At 46.1% G+C, this 13,351-nt stretch overlaps 1 long non-coding RNA gene across 1 annotated transcript in view; it reads right to left on the bottom strand.

The window, feature by feature from the left end:
• LOC140850430 (uncharacterized) overlaps positions 1–13,351 on the bottom strand; it is an 83,240-nt gene that overhangs the window by 52,420 nt on the left and 17,469 nt on the right. The window contains exons 2-4 of the long non-coding RNA XR_012133267.1: positions 4,137–4,238; positions 2,482–2,698; positions 1,155–1,241 (exon numbers count right to left, since the gene is read on the bottom strand). This is a non-coding gene — a long non-coding RNA (uncharacterized lncRNA). The remainder of the gene's footprint in view (positions 1–1,154; positions 1,242–2,481; positions 2,699–4,136; positions 4,239–13,351) is intronic.

Raw genomic sequence — 13,351 nt, 5'->3', positions numbered from 1 at the left:
GTCTGGCAGACGTGGGCACTCACTCACATGGCAAGCAAGCCCTGCCACCCACTCGGCCTAAAGGACTTGGCTCTGTGGGAACATTTCTCACTTTCTATTTCAGAAGAAGATGCTTTCTACCAGACATGTTTTTAAACTAAATGATGATAGGTCAGTGACATAATGGATGACATCCCCCCTCCACAGTACAGAATAAGCATGAATTTTTGTGTACATCTGTATTTCTAGATGTCTAATTCAAAATAAATCAAAACTAAGTGTTCTCAGCTTAATGTAATGTAATCACTGTAATAGATTGCTTTCCTCAAATCAATTATCATCAAGCTTCATAGGATTCCTTGCCTTTATCATAAATGGCAAGAGTGAGTATGAATGACACTATTTCTCTTTTGAAAATGATGCTGGATTATAGCAAAGCACGCTGAGATCCTTTCTATTTACCTGAAATAACTTGATGAGGCAGAATCAATTTTCTTCAAAACGAGCCTGGAAAATCAATAACGACCATACACACACACTCACACTCTCACATTCACACACTCATATACACTGACGTTCACACACACACACACATACACACTCACACACACACACAGCCCCATGCTAGCTCCCATGGGGAAATTAAAAATTAATAAAATGCAGGAGGCCACTCACTGCTGGAAGAGCTAAGGCACACCCATAAATAATTCTGTGACAAGGCAGTCTGAGAGGTCAGAGCATTTTACAGAGGATGTGGTGGGGTGGAAAATAAGGATATTCTCAGTCGTAGAGACTGAAGTGTAGGTGGTGTGTAAGGAGGTGGGGTGGGTCCCTGAGCTGCACACTCAGAAATCTGAAGGCCATTTCATAGGCAAAGAACCAGCAAAGGACAAGAGCCAAAGAGTGACACCCTCATGTACATGTCCCATTGAGGACATGCCAGTGGTGACATGGAAAGTGGATCAAATTGAGTAAGACTGGGGATATCGAGGGTGTGGCTGAAGCCATCAAGCTGCAAAGGTGAGGCTAAATGGGCAGCATCGGGTTTTCTCTTAGGCCGGCAGATAGAGTGCAAAGAGTCAAAATCTCTACCAACACAGTGCCAGTAACAGAACAGAAGGAGCCTAGGTGTCCCCAAGAAATCGCTCAAGAGAGAAAGGGAACAGTCTTCTTACCCTGCTGGGAAGTCCCAGTGGCAGGAAGAAAATGGAGACTGTAATCTGTAGTTCTTCTTTATTGCATTATATTCTCAGCAAAAGAACCTGTAAACCCAGAAGAAAGAAAAGCTGCTAAACCCAAGGCAAGGAAGACAGGATGCTGTGCGTGCCCTGGCTGCATGGAAAGCTACCTACTCTAAGCCTGTGGGCTTTAGAGCCAAAGCCCAGTCTGGTTTTACCCCTGTCCAAGGAGCAGACTGGGTGATTCTGCTGTGGCAGGACCATGTCTTTACCTATAGCAAAGGCAGGACCATGCCTTTACCTATAGCAAACCTTTGGCTAACCTTCTCCTTGCTTCCTTCTCTGTGCTTCCTGCTTGGATTTTAATCCCTGGGAGTTCTTCACAAACACTTGCTGCCATGCTGGTGTCCCTGGGACTCCACTGTCATTTAGCAGTAACCACAACCTCATACTGTGGTCAAATTATTTCCTTTAAGGAATGAGGTCATTCGATGGGACTATCCACAGGGTATTTAATGCACCATCTATTTATAACAATCCTCCTGCCAGTGCTTTTTGACCATTGAAATCACTACAGAGGAGCCAACGGCCCCAAGACTACAATCCAGAGTGTGGCTGAATGGCCAAGGGGAGCTGTGAGAGGAGGGGGCAAAGGGCAAGTCCAAGGGGCCCAGGAGTGTCAGTCCCAGGTCAGGATCAGCCATGTGTACTGCATCCCCCCAGCCCCTCTGTGTGTCAGAGCTCTGCAGTCACAGTGCTGACTGTTTCAAAACCAACGTCTGCATCAGCCATTCAGCTGGCAGAAAGAATCCCACAGGTTGAAAGCATGCTGGAGAAAAGAGGTCTCAGGAGCATGGAGGCCAGAGCAGCCAGGGGTTGGAAGAGAATCAGGTGGTGTGGGGAGCTTGGCCTGGGGAGGTACACACAGCAGAAGGAGACTCAAGACAGAAATGGCCTTGACAACCTTGACAAGGGGCCCTGGAGTTTCTATCGTGGGCTCTCCGGGGCCAGGGACCTGCTTCCCTGCCACGTCAGGGAGCTTCACCATTCACTGCGCACCCTGCCTGCAGGGCCGCTGGCTGCACGGGACCCTCCTGGCAGGAAGAATCGGGCTCCAGTACGTGAATGTCATTCACTCAGCCTGTTCACACAAGTGCATCACTGGAGGCCCCAGAAACTCATCAGCAGAGCCTCCAGCTCAGCTTGACATCATGTGTCATCATGCCTGTTAACATCACAGGCCAGGGTCCACAGAGGCTGCCTTTTCCTTCCTGAATTTAATTTTTATCATATGAATATTGTTTGAGATAAATGCGCTACTCACAGGTGTATTTTTCTGAACATTTAACTCACTCCTTGCACCTTTGGGGATTCTCCACATGCATGGGGAGCAGAGGCGGTGGCGGCCTGAGCAGCTTGGGTCCAGCTGCCGGAGAACAGACTGTCACAGCTGGCCTGTGATGGGAGACAAGGGGGGCACCCAGCATAGGGGGTGACCAGCGAGTCCAGGAAGTGACACTGAGCCAGGGACCGGTGGGAATCTGATGGGCAGAGGAAAAGAGAAAGGCAGTTCAGAGAGAGGAAGTGCCTCACGCAAATGCCAAGTTCTTGAAGAATTAAACTAAGGAAGTAACAATATAAATAAGGAAAGGAGAGTAATCCCAGGCCTATTAAAGGAGAGTGAGTTCCAAAGATGTGCCGTAATAGGAGTGAAGGGACCCCAGTGCAAAGGGTGAGGAGCTGGAGCCAAAGGTGGTGGTTTCTGACTGAGACTAGGAACAGGGAAGAGGAGATGTCGGGGAGGAAAGGAGTTCAGTCCTGACTGTGAGTACAGGACCATCCAGGGCCACGATCCAGTAGGCAAGCCAGGTTGGCCCCCCTGGGGTCAGGAAACAGGTACATGGTAGGAGAACACCAAGGGGTGTGAGGTACTCAAAAAGGGCATCTGGCAAATTAACAGGGAGCAGAGCCTCATGGGGCACCTAGTTCCTACAGTTTATAGAACAAAGATATGCGTGAGGTACACACCTTTCTGTGTGCCAAGTACTTTCTCTCTGTGCCTTATCAGTCATTCCAAAGACTGTCCATTGTTGCTACTCTCACCTTTTCAAAGATGAGAAACGTGACTCTCAGAGCCGTTCAGTGACAAAACCACAGAGCCAATATGTGGCAGAGCTAAGATTGCCATTTACTGCAAAGTGCGTGCTCTCTCCACCATGCTGGGAGCCACAGGATTGTTGGGGCCAAAGGGGAAGGCCATGCCTTCAGAGGCTGGAAGAAGAACAGGTGAGGAGACCATTGAAATCTCCCAGGCATCTTGGTAATTGGGGCTTGGATGCCGCCCGGTTCCCGTGGAGTTTGGGGGGGTAAACTCTGCACTGAGTGATGAAAGGGGAAATGGGAGAGGAGCAGCATATGCCAGGTTCTCTTGCCAGAAGCTTGCCTGCGAAGCTGAGACTGCTCTCAGCCGGGCTGCAGAGCAAGAGCATTTTTGCTCTCTTCCCCCATTTTGCTGCTGCTGGTGTTTTGAACTTGTACATGCTCACAGTCTGTGGGAAGGGGTCAAAGAAGGAAACTTGAGAGCTCAGGAAAGTCAGGGGTTCAATACAGGAAAGAAACAAAGTATCTAAGAGAAAGGAGATGAGGCATCAAGATCCAGGATGAAGGAACATCCCTGGGTAAGAGGGCAGCACCTTTGCTTCAGAGACCTGAGAACAGAAGGAGCAGCTGGCAAGGGCACCTATGGGTCTGGAAGAAAACTGCAAGAACCCACTTCTACACAAGGTAGGAGGTGCACGGAGGCACTGGGATGAAGGGTGAGGCAGGGACAGGTTGGAGGAGAGTGTGGATGGGTGGCATGGGCTTCTGTGAGAAAGCAGAGGCTGCCAGGCACAGGCCCGTGCGCAGTGGAGTGTAAAGACCACACACTGGTCCTTGAACTGATCCTGTACCTCCCCTGGTTCCTGGGCCAGCCCTTACCTGCAGGTGAGCAAGAGGCAGAGGGCAGCTGGCTCCACTGATTCACAGCTGGGCATTGGCAGAAGGTCAAGTGACAGAGGCATCAGGCCGGGCTGACGTGACCTTGAAAAGACATTTACGAGCAGAGAGGCATGTTGCAATGTGTGTTGTAATGAGAACTGGCAAGACTTTCATATTACCAGGCATCTAAGTGTTCGATTTTGAATGTCAAGCTAGCTCTCTTAAAGCCTTGCTTAAAGGTTTCCTAATCTTGTGCCCCCACCTCTCTTTTCAACACACAGCAGATAAATACTAAATAGACAAACTTCCCAGTTTGCCTCAGTCAACACAGGCAAACAAACCTATAGGATCATCCATGATGCATGGAGGAAAATGTGAACTGTCCACATGAACAGTGCCCACGCAGTGTCCACACAATGCCACGAGTAGCCCCAGGCCAGGAACCCAGGATGACTGATGCTGTCCTCCTCTGGGACTGTTAAGCACGTCTTTGCATGTTGTTTCCTTGGAACTGTCTTCTTTCATATTCTCCTCCTTGCAGCAGTATTTGCCCCTTTATCTGTAAAATAGGGCCCAGAACTCTGAGAGGCTCAACACCTCCAAAATCCTAGCAGTTCATGGCCCTTTCTTCTTGCTGAGCAGCTGGTCTACAGCCATTTCTTCTGCATCCTCCTGAGATCCCGCTGCTTTCCCCCAAAGCAAAACGAGAAACATTCAACTTACTGTGACAGCTATATAGAGAGGGAGGGAGACCCACATAGAAATTATGTTTCTTTTAGGAAAAAAGAGTGAGTGGGCACTAAGGAAAGGGCACGCCAGGCCCCAGAGTGCCACACCAGGGCCTCTCCTCAGTTCCTTATAGAAGCCAAGCTGACATCAAAGGCACAGGCCTGGCAGGGACATGAAGAAAGAAAGAAAAAGAATGCCATTGTCCGGCCACCTTCCCAGGGTCTGGCAGCTCTTCACCATGGTTAGGACAACCATTTGGTCAAAAATATTACCTTAAAAAGTATGTCGAATATATGCCACTTCCAAAACATCATGCAACTTCTATGCAAAACTGAATGGTGGTTCCTCAAAATATTAAACACAGAATTACCATAGGATCCAGCAATTCTACTTCTGTATATATACACCCCTAAGAATTGAAGGCAGGGATCCAAACAGATATGGGTCCTCGTATTTTCACAGCAGCACTATTCACAACAGCCAAAAGGTAGAAACAACCCAAATGTCCATTGGTGGTTGAAGGGATAAACAATAGGTGGTATATCCATACAATGGCTTACCATTCAGCCTTTAAAAAGGAAGGGAATTCTTACATGCCACAATAGGGATGAACCTTAAAGACTTATGCTAAGAGAAGTAAGCCAGTCACAAAGGGACAAGTATGGTATGACTTCACTGAAACAAGGTGCCTACAGGTCTTCATTCCGGTAGGCTGCTATAACAAAAATAGCACAGACTGGGCAGTTTATAAACAACAGAAATTTATATCTCACAGTTCTGGAGGCTGGTAAGCCCAACATGAAGATGGCAGCAGATTCAGTGTCTGGTGAGAGCCTACTTCCTGGTGCATTGTGTCCTCACATGTCAGAAGGAACCAGGGGGCTCTCTAGGGTTTCTTTCATAAAGGCATGAATCCCATTCATAAGGGCTCCACCCTCATGACCTGATCACCTCCCAAAGGCTCCCATTCCAAATACCATCATGTTGGGGATTAGGTTTCAACATACGAGTTTGGTCAAATCCATAGACACAGAAAGTACAATGGTGGTTTCCAGGGGCTGGGGGGAGGGAAGAATGGAATGTTTTTATTTAATGGGTACAGAGTTTCAGTTTTGAAAGGTAAACAGAACTGTGGAGAGGGAGGGTGTGATGGTTGCAATAATATGAATGCACTTTATACCACTGAACTGTATAATAAAAATGATTTAAAAGGTACATTTTCTGTTATGTGTACTTTACCACAATAAAAAAATGTTTCTTTTTTAATCATGTGAGTGCTTCCTTCTCCTTTCACTACTCCAAGACCACCAGCCAGGCTTCTGTCCCAAGGAGTAGGGGCTAGCAGAGAGCACATGGTGTCAAAAAGAGATGTTATCCCACTGCACCCCCTCTGGGACCTGGGGACAGATCCAAGCAGTCAGAGGTCCCCCTCCACTAAGGCAGCAGCAAGGACATGGAGAGGGAACCCCCACCCTCCACTCCTCCTGACCACCTTACCAGCATCTGGAAGCCACCGCCTACCAGAGCAAGCCGTCCCCCAGCAGCCAGTTTCCCCACCAGGGTTTATTACCCAGAGAAGCTCTCCTGCTGAGAGGCATGGTCAGCTTCTCAGTCTCCATTGAAGAAACACATTCCCAATATCTGTGGCTGGCTCCAGCAGGAGTGAGCATGTGGCCCATTGTCGGAGGAGGCAGGTGGACATGGTGGTGGACAAAAGCCACTTGGGCCAAGGTGGATGATGGCCACCTGGGCACAAAGAGTGCTCCCCATTGTGATGATCATTAGTAAATGCAACCCCAGCTCTCCAGAGGTCCTGGACTTGCTGCAGAGAGATATCTGTTTCCTTCAAGGGCAGAGCGGGTTGGGCACCTGGGCCTGGCGTTTCCAGTGTCCCTGTGCATCCATGAGGTGAACCATGTATCCTGCCCTGAGTCAGGGGAAAATGCAAGAGTTCAGCAGGCGGGTGGAGGTGGGAGCGGGCATTCTGTGCTAGAGGCCAGCGCATGAGGAGATGAGGAGCTGTGCTGGGCACAAGGCCTTGCTTCCAGTTCTTATTCCCCTCCCCTGACAAGACTTGGTGCAAAGGAGTCAATAATGACGAGCAGTAGCAGTCGTGCCTACTGGCAGGCTCTCTGCAGAGATTTAAGGGGAGGTGGAGCACCCCAGACAGCCCGCACACCAATGTCAACCAAGGGCAGGTGGGCTCCAGAACCACCATCCCTGCACACACACTCACTCCTGGGGCCAGGGACTGGGCTGGGGCCGGTGGCTGACTCGTGGACTTTGTCCTGATCACAGGAGTCACCCTAGGAGCTCGGGTCAGCCAGGACATGCTCACCAACCACTTCCATTCCTCTCCTGACACCCATGGTGCCCTCTGTGCCCTGACTCTGACAGTCCTGCCCTCACTGGGTGCTTCAGTCTTGCACCTTACCACTGTCGCCTGCTTGTCCTGGTCCCCAGCCTGAATTCCATGACCTGTAACTGAAGCCCTGCCTTAAATATGCCCTCAAGGACCTTGTCCCTCTCTCAGTTCTGTGCATTCACATGGTTAATCCTACTCTCTTCACCTCACTGCCTGCACCCAAGCAGCTGAATGTGCCTGGGAAGGACAGGTGGCATCTCAAATTAGTGACCACAAGCATCTTCAGGGGCTTCCCAGGACTGCCTGAAAGTAAATACCCCTGCAGCCCCAGACCTCACATTTCCACTCGCCTTAGCAACTATTGATACCCTCTACTCTCTCGTTAACTTTCCAGCACCTTCCCCAAATGCTCCCTCTAGGACAGTGGCCTTTATTTCCCTGAGAAGACCGAGTATTCGGAAGAGCAATCCCCCCACCTGCATATGTGCCCATCTGCTCTGCCTCTCCTCCTGCCTCTGAGTTCTTAGCCAGGATGCTCTCCACCCAGGATTAGACTCTGACACTTCTGTCTATTCAATCACCCAGCAGCTCCTCTCTGCCTCCTCCAATTCCCCCTCGATCAGATCATTACGGTAAAATCAATACAGTAACATTTATGTAGCTTGAAAAGAAACCTCTACCACACTTCACACTCACTAGGATGGCTACTACCAAACAAAAAAACAGACAAACAGAAACAAGAAATAGCAAGTGTTGACAAGAGCGTGGACAATTTGGAACCCTTATGCACTGTTGGTAGAAACAGAAGTGGTGCAACTGTTGTGGAAAATGGTATCGTGGTTGCTCCACAAATAGAACTCTCTTATAATCCATCAATTCCACTTCTGGGCATATACCCAACAGAACTGAGAGTGGGAGTCTCCAAGAAATACGTGTCCACACATGTTCACAGCATCATTATGCACAATAGCCAAAGGTGGAAACAACCCAAGTGTTCATCCACTGGTGAATGGAAATGGAAAATGTGTCTGTCTATAATGGAATATTATTCGGCCTTGGAAAGGATGAAAATTCTGACTTATGCTACAAGACAGATGAACCCTGAGATCATTATACTTGTGAAATAGGGTGTTCGACTCATGAAGAACAAATACCATATAATTTTAGTGTACGAGGTACCTGAAGTTACCTCAAGCAGCCACTGCATAGAAGCAGAGAGAGCAATATGGTGGGTGCCAGAGATGGCAGAGGGGAGTTGATGTTTAAGGGGCCCAGAACTTCAGTTTGGGAAGATGCAAAGAGCTCTAGGGGTGGATGGTGGTGCTGGCTGCACATCAGTGTGAATGTACTTGATGCCACAAAACTTCACACTTACAAATGGTCAGGATGGTACATTTTATGTTATGTCTATTTTACCAGAACTAAAATAAGAAGAAATGGAAAACACAAAGAAACTCCTCATAGCCCTCCATCTTTCTCCTTTATATCTTCTTCCCCATAATCTCCAGCACTTTTACTTTTGCTCTGATCTGTGAGGATTCCTCAAGTTCTACTCCTTCTCCACCTCAGTTTAGGGTCACTTGTCACTCTAGTGATTTTGTTTTAATTTGGGCCTTGTGGAGTCTTTTTTCCAGAAGCACACTCTTGTTCTCCTATTGCTCCTTTTCCATAACACCCTTACACTTGGGTTTAACCAAAGAGCTAGGCCTGAATGTCTTCTGAGATCACAGAGCAGAACTGTGTAAAGACACTTGTTTTCTGTGCCAGCTATTTGAGTCAGGTCCTTTGCTTGCCTGGCTAGACCCCTGCTTATGCACAGTTGGCTCACAGAGCCACCCAGTGGTGCTTTGCGGCCCATCCACACTTTGTTCACGTGAACAGAGGCCTGGATTGATCCCCTTGGAGCTGGAAATCAGACATTGGATTCCAAATCCTCACTCCTGTCAGAGCCTCCTACATTCAGACCTCACAGCCTGCCTGATTGATTCATGAATGCAATACAAGGCCTTTTAACCCCCTTTCCAGCTTCAGCAGGTGGTGAATCCATTAGTAAAAAGAGGGCATTTGATAGCTTTTGGATAATTTTCTTATCACCGAGGTAACTGTTAAAGTAATTCCACGTCCTTATCATCACCATCACACAGCATTATTAAGGTGCCTTGCCAAGCACAACATGGAAATCAGTCTTAAAAACTAGAAGTGATGCTTATTGATCACCACTGCAGCAAAAGGTTTAGGCATGTCAGCGAACACAGTCCGTGTTCCTGTGAAGCGTAACACACTGGGGAGCATTCCAGCTATCCACAGAGGCTCACCCCACAAACCCAAACTTCCTGGGTAAAACAACAGCCATGGTATTATATCTCCCAGTTTCTTTGCTCAGGAAATGTGGCAGTTTGCTGGGGGGTTTCCTGCTCCTCGTGGCTTTCCAGAGGTCACTTGGCGGTACTCAGCTGGCAGGTGACTCTTCAGGAGGGACCAAGCTGGTTTCACTCGTGTCCAGCAACATAGAGGAGGTTGGAGGTCGGCTCAGCTGCAGCTGCCAGCAAGCCCAGCCCTACCCTCTCCAGCACGGTGACTCAGAGGAGCCGACTTCTCAGATGGTGTCAGGCTTCCAAGGGCAGGTGTTCTGGTGAACAAGGCAGAAGCCGCGTGTCTCTTCCGACCTAGTCCCAAAGTTACGTAGCACCACCTCTGCGATGTACTACTGTTCATGGCAGCCCACGCAGATTTGGAGGAAAGAGGCATAGATACTACCTTTAATGGGAAGAATGTCAAAGAATTTACAGGAACATTTTTAAATCTCCACAGGAAGCAATGATACTCAAAAAGAAACCTCTTTAAAAGAAATCTCATAAAAAGGAGCTTTTTAAAAATAACTTGACCTATATGTGTGGTCATAGCAGCTCCATTCATAGCCACCAACAGCTGAAAATAAACCTAGTTTCCTTCAGTGGTTGAATAGATAAGCAAACTGTGGTGTCCCCATACCATGCATGGAATACCACTCAGCAAAAAGACACATTATCATACACACAACAGCTTGGATGAATCTGAAAGACATTATGCTGAGGCAAAGAAGCCAGTCCCAAAGGTTATGTACCCTGATTCCGTTTATACGACATTCTCAAAATCACCCAATTATAGTGACAGAGAGCAGTTCAGTAGGTGCCAGGGGCTGAGGCTAAGGGACAGAACAGCCCAGGGAGTTTCTGGAGGGAGGGAAGGTGCTGGGTCCTGATCGTGGACAGTGTGTACATGTGTTCAGTCTCATAGAACTACGCACACCCCAGGGAAGTCACACTTGTCGCATGTTAACTTTCAAAATAAAGCATAACAACTTTGAATCAAGTGACAACTTATTTTGAACTGCATACATGAGCACTGAAGCAATTCTGCATGGGAGACCGACCAGTTGTGTAGGCAGACACGTCCTGGGAAGGGAGCGGAAGTCCCGTCCCAGGCTCCTTGCTCCCTCACCAAGGGCCCATGCAATTCATCCTGACTGGACTCTGGGGATAGAGACACAGTGAGTCCCGCCATGTCCAACAGGCATGAGGGGAGAGGTGGACAGTCAGGAACCTGCAGAAGCCACATGCCGAATTGGCAGGACTGGTTCCTGGTATCCTCCTGCCCCCCAGAGCTCCTCACGGCACTGAGAGCACCTGGTAACAGGCACAGGGACACCAGCCGAGACTCCTCCAGACGCCCTCCCAGGTTCCTTTCATTTCTCAGCAATTAAAACATTCATTAAAGAGAATTTAATCCTACTGTTGTAAAGTGCTATGCCAAACAGATTTGGCCAATATTTTTAAATGTTATGTGAAATGGCTACTCCCAACAGTAATTCAACTATGTTACCATGGATTTAAACAAAAACAGCAACTAAAAAGATCATACCAAGAAAAATCATTTTGAACCACAGAGTCAACAATACTTTGGCCCAAAAAATTCAAGCCCAACTGTAAAAGAGATCCCTAAAGTGAAATCTCAGAAACCTAAAAGTCAAAGAAAGGACCAGTGCAAACCAACCAAAAGAAAGCTGAGGCCATTATATTAATACAAAACTGTGGAGAACAGTGGTTTTTGGGGAAATATGAAACTCATTTTACCTCCATGTCTATTCACTATACTTTGCCTAGATTGTCCCTTTGGGTCAGGAATAGTCTGAAATATAGCGTATGGAAAATCCAAATTGTAAAGTAGATAACTATTTCCCTAGTCAATATATAAGTATAGGTTTTAAGATAAGCTCATTTATGTGAAAGAGTATTTGTTAAATGTCTAGAACAGATGGTGAACCTTCCTACACTGATGGTGGGAATGTAAATTGTACAGCCACTGTGGAAAACAGTATGGAAGTTCCTCAAGAAAAATAAAAATGGAAATACCAAATGACCCAGTAATTCCACTTCTAGGAATTTACCCAAAGAAAACAAAATCCTTGATTCAAAAAGATCTATGTACCCTATGTTTATTGCCACATTATTTACAATAGCAAAGGCATGGAAGCAACCAAAGTGTCCATCAATAGATGAATAGATAAAGAAGGCATAGTACCTATACACAATGGAATATTATTCAGCCATAAGAAGGAAAGAAATCTACCATTTGCAACAGCATGGATGGACCCAGAGGGTATTATGCTAAGTGAAATAAGCCAGACAGAGAAAGGCAAACACCATATGATTTCACTTACTTGTGGAGTGTAAAAACAGAACAAAACAAATGGAACAGAATAGCAGTAGACTCAGAGACACTGAGAAATGATTGGTGGTTACCATAGGAGAGGGGTTGGGATGGGTGGATGGAGAGGGTGAAGGGGATAAAGGGGCACAAAAATTCTCAGTCATAACATACATTGATCATGGGGATGGCATTACAGCATGAAGTTTATAGCCTGTGATTCCGTAACATCTTCCTATGTTGACAGATAGTAACTGCCCTTCCTTGGTCCTCCACTGGTCTCCATGTTTGTTTGCTTGTTTGTTTGTTGGGGCAAATAAAGAATAAACAAGGAAGAAACAATCTTTTAAAGAAGCCATGTCATACCTTTGTTCTTGGTCTGTTACTAAAGGTGTAATTATAAATCTTCAATAGTTTTTTAATGTTTACCCAATAAACACAACATAGAATTCTAGGGGCAGGAAAGACATACAAAGGCACAAAGATGGTCATATTGTGATGTGTCCATCAATAGATGAATGGATAAAGATGTGTAATATACAATGCAATATTACTCAGCCACAAAATAGAATGAAATCTTGCCATTCACAACAACGTGGATGGACCTAGAGGGTATTATGCTAAGTGAAATAAGAAAGACAATATCATATGATTTTATGTATATGTGGAATCCAAAAAAATGAAATGAAAAAACAGAAATAAACTCACAAATACAGAGAACAAACTGGTGGTTGCCATAGGTTAAAAGGACAGATGAAGTAGGGATAAAGAGGTACAAACTTCCAGTTATAAAATAAGTATTGGGGATGAAAGCACAGCATAGGGGATATAGTCAATAGTGTTATAATAACTTCAGATGGTGATAGATGGTAACTACACTTACAGTGGTGAGCATTTTGTAATGTATACAATTGTTAAATCACTGTCAACTATATTTCAACTCAAAATATTTCTAATAAAAAAATTTTTGACAATTTTTCAAAAAGGACACTTAACCCTTACTAAGGTTCCAGGCCCAAATAACATTCTAAGTCAACACATAAAATTATTCCTACAGGAATTATAAGGGCAAACTAAAATAAACCAGTGTTCTGAAAGGTTTTTAACATATCTACTTTAATATACATTTTATTATATATTTAATACACATTTTATACAGGTCAAGTACATAAAAGTGAAGATATAAAGAATCTAAATACTATGTAATCAGTCTTTGGTTCAGAAGCATTCACATTACTTTTGCTCTTGATTGCCGAATAGTGCTTTAGGGGCACTTATAACAATTAATCGTGTTTTCAATTACAAAGAGATAATGTTAGTTCAAATATTTATCATAAAACTCACCTCTCTGCTTAGCCTGCCCATGATATCTGGATAAAGATGCAGCAATAGCCCAGTCATGTCCTGTCAAACCCGCACGGAGGAGGTAAAGTGC

This window comes from Manis javanica, chromosome 7 (genome assembly GCF_040802235.1).
Source record: "Manis javanica isolate MJ-LG chromosome 7, MJ_LKY, whole genome shotgun sequence".
Taxonomy (NCBI): Eukaryota; Metazoa; Chordata; class Mammalia; order Pholidota; family Manidae; genus Manis; species Manis javanica.
The sequence above is the reverse complement of the archived record's forward strand: the minus strand, read 5'-3'. Positions and strand labels throughout refer to the sequence as shown.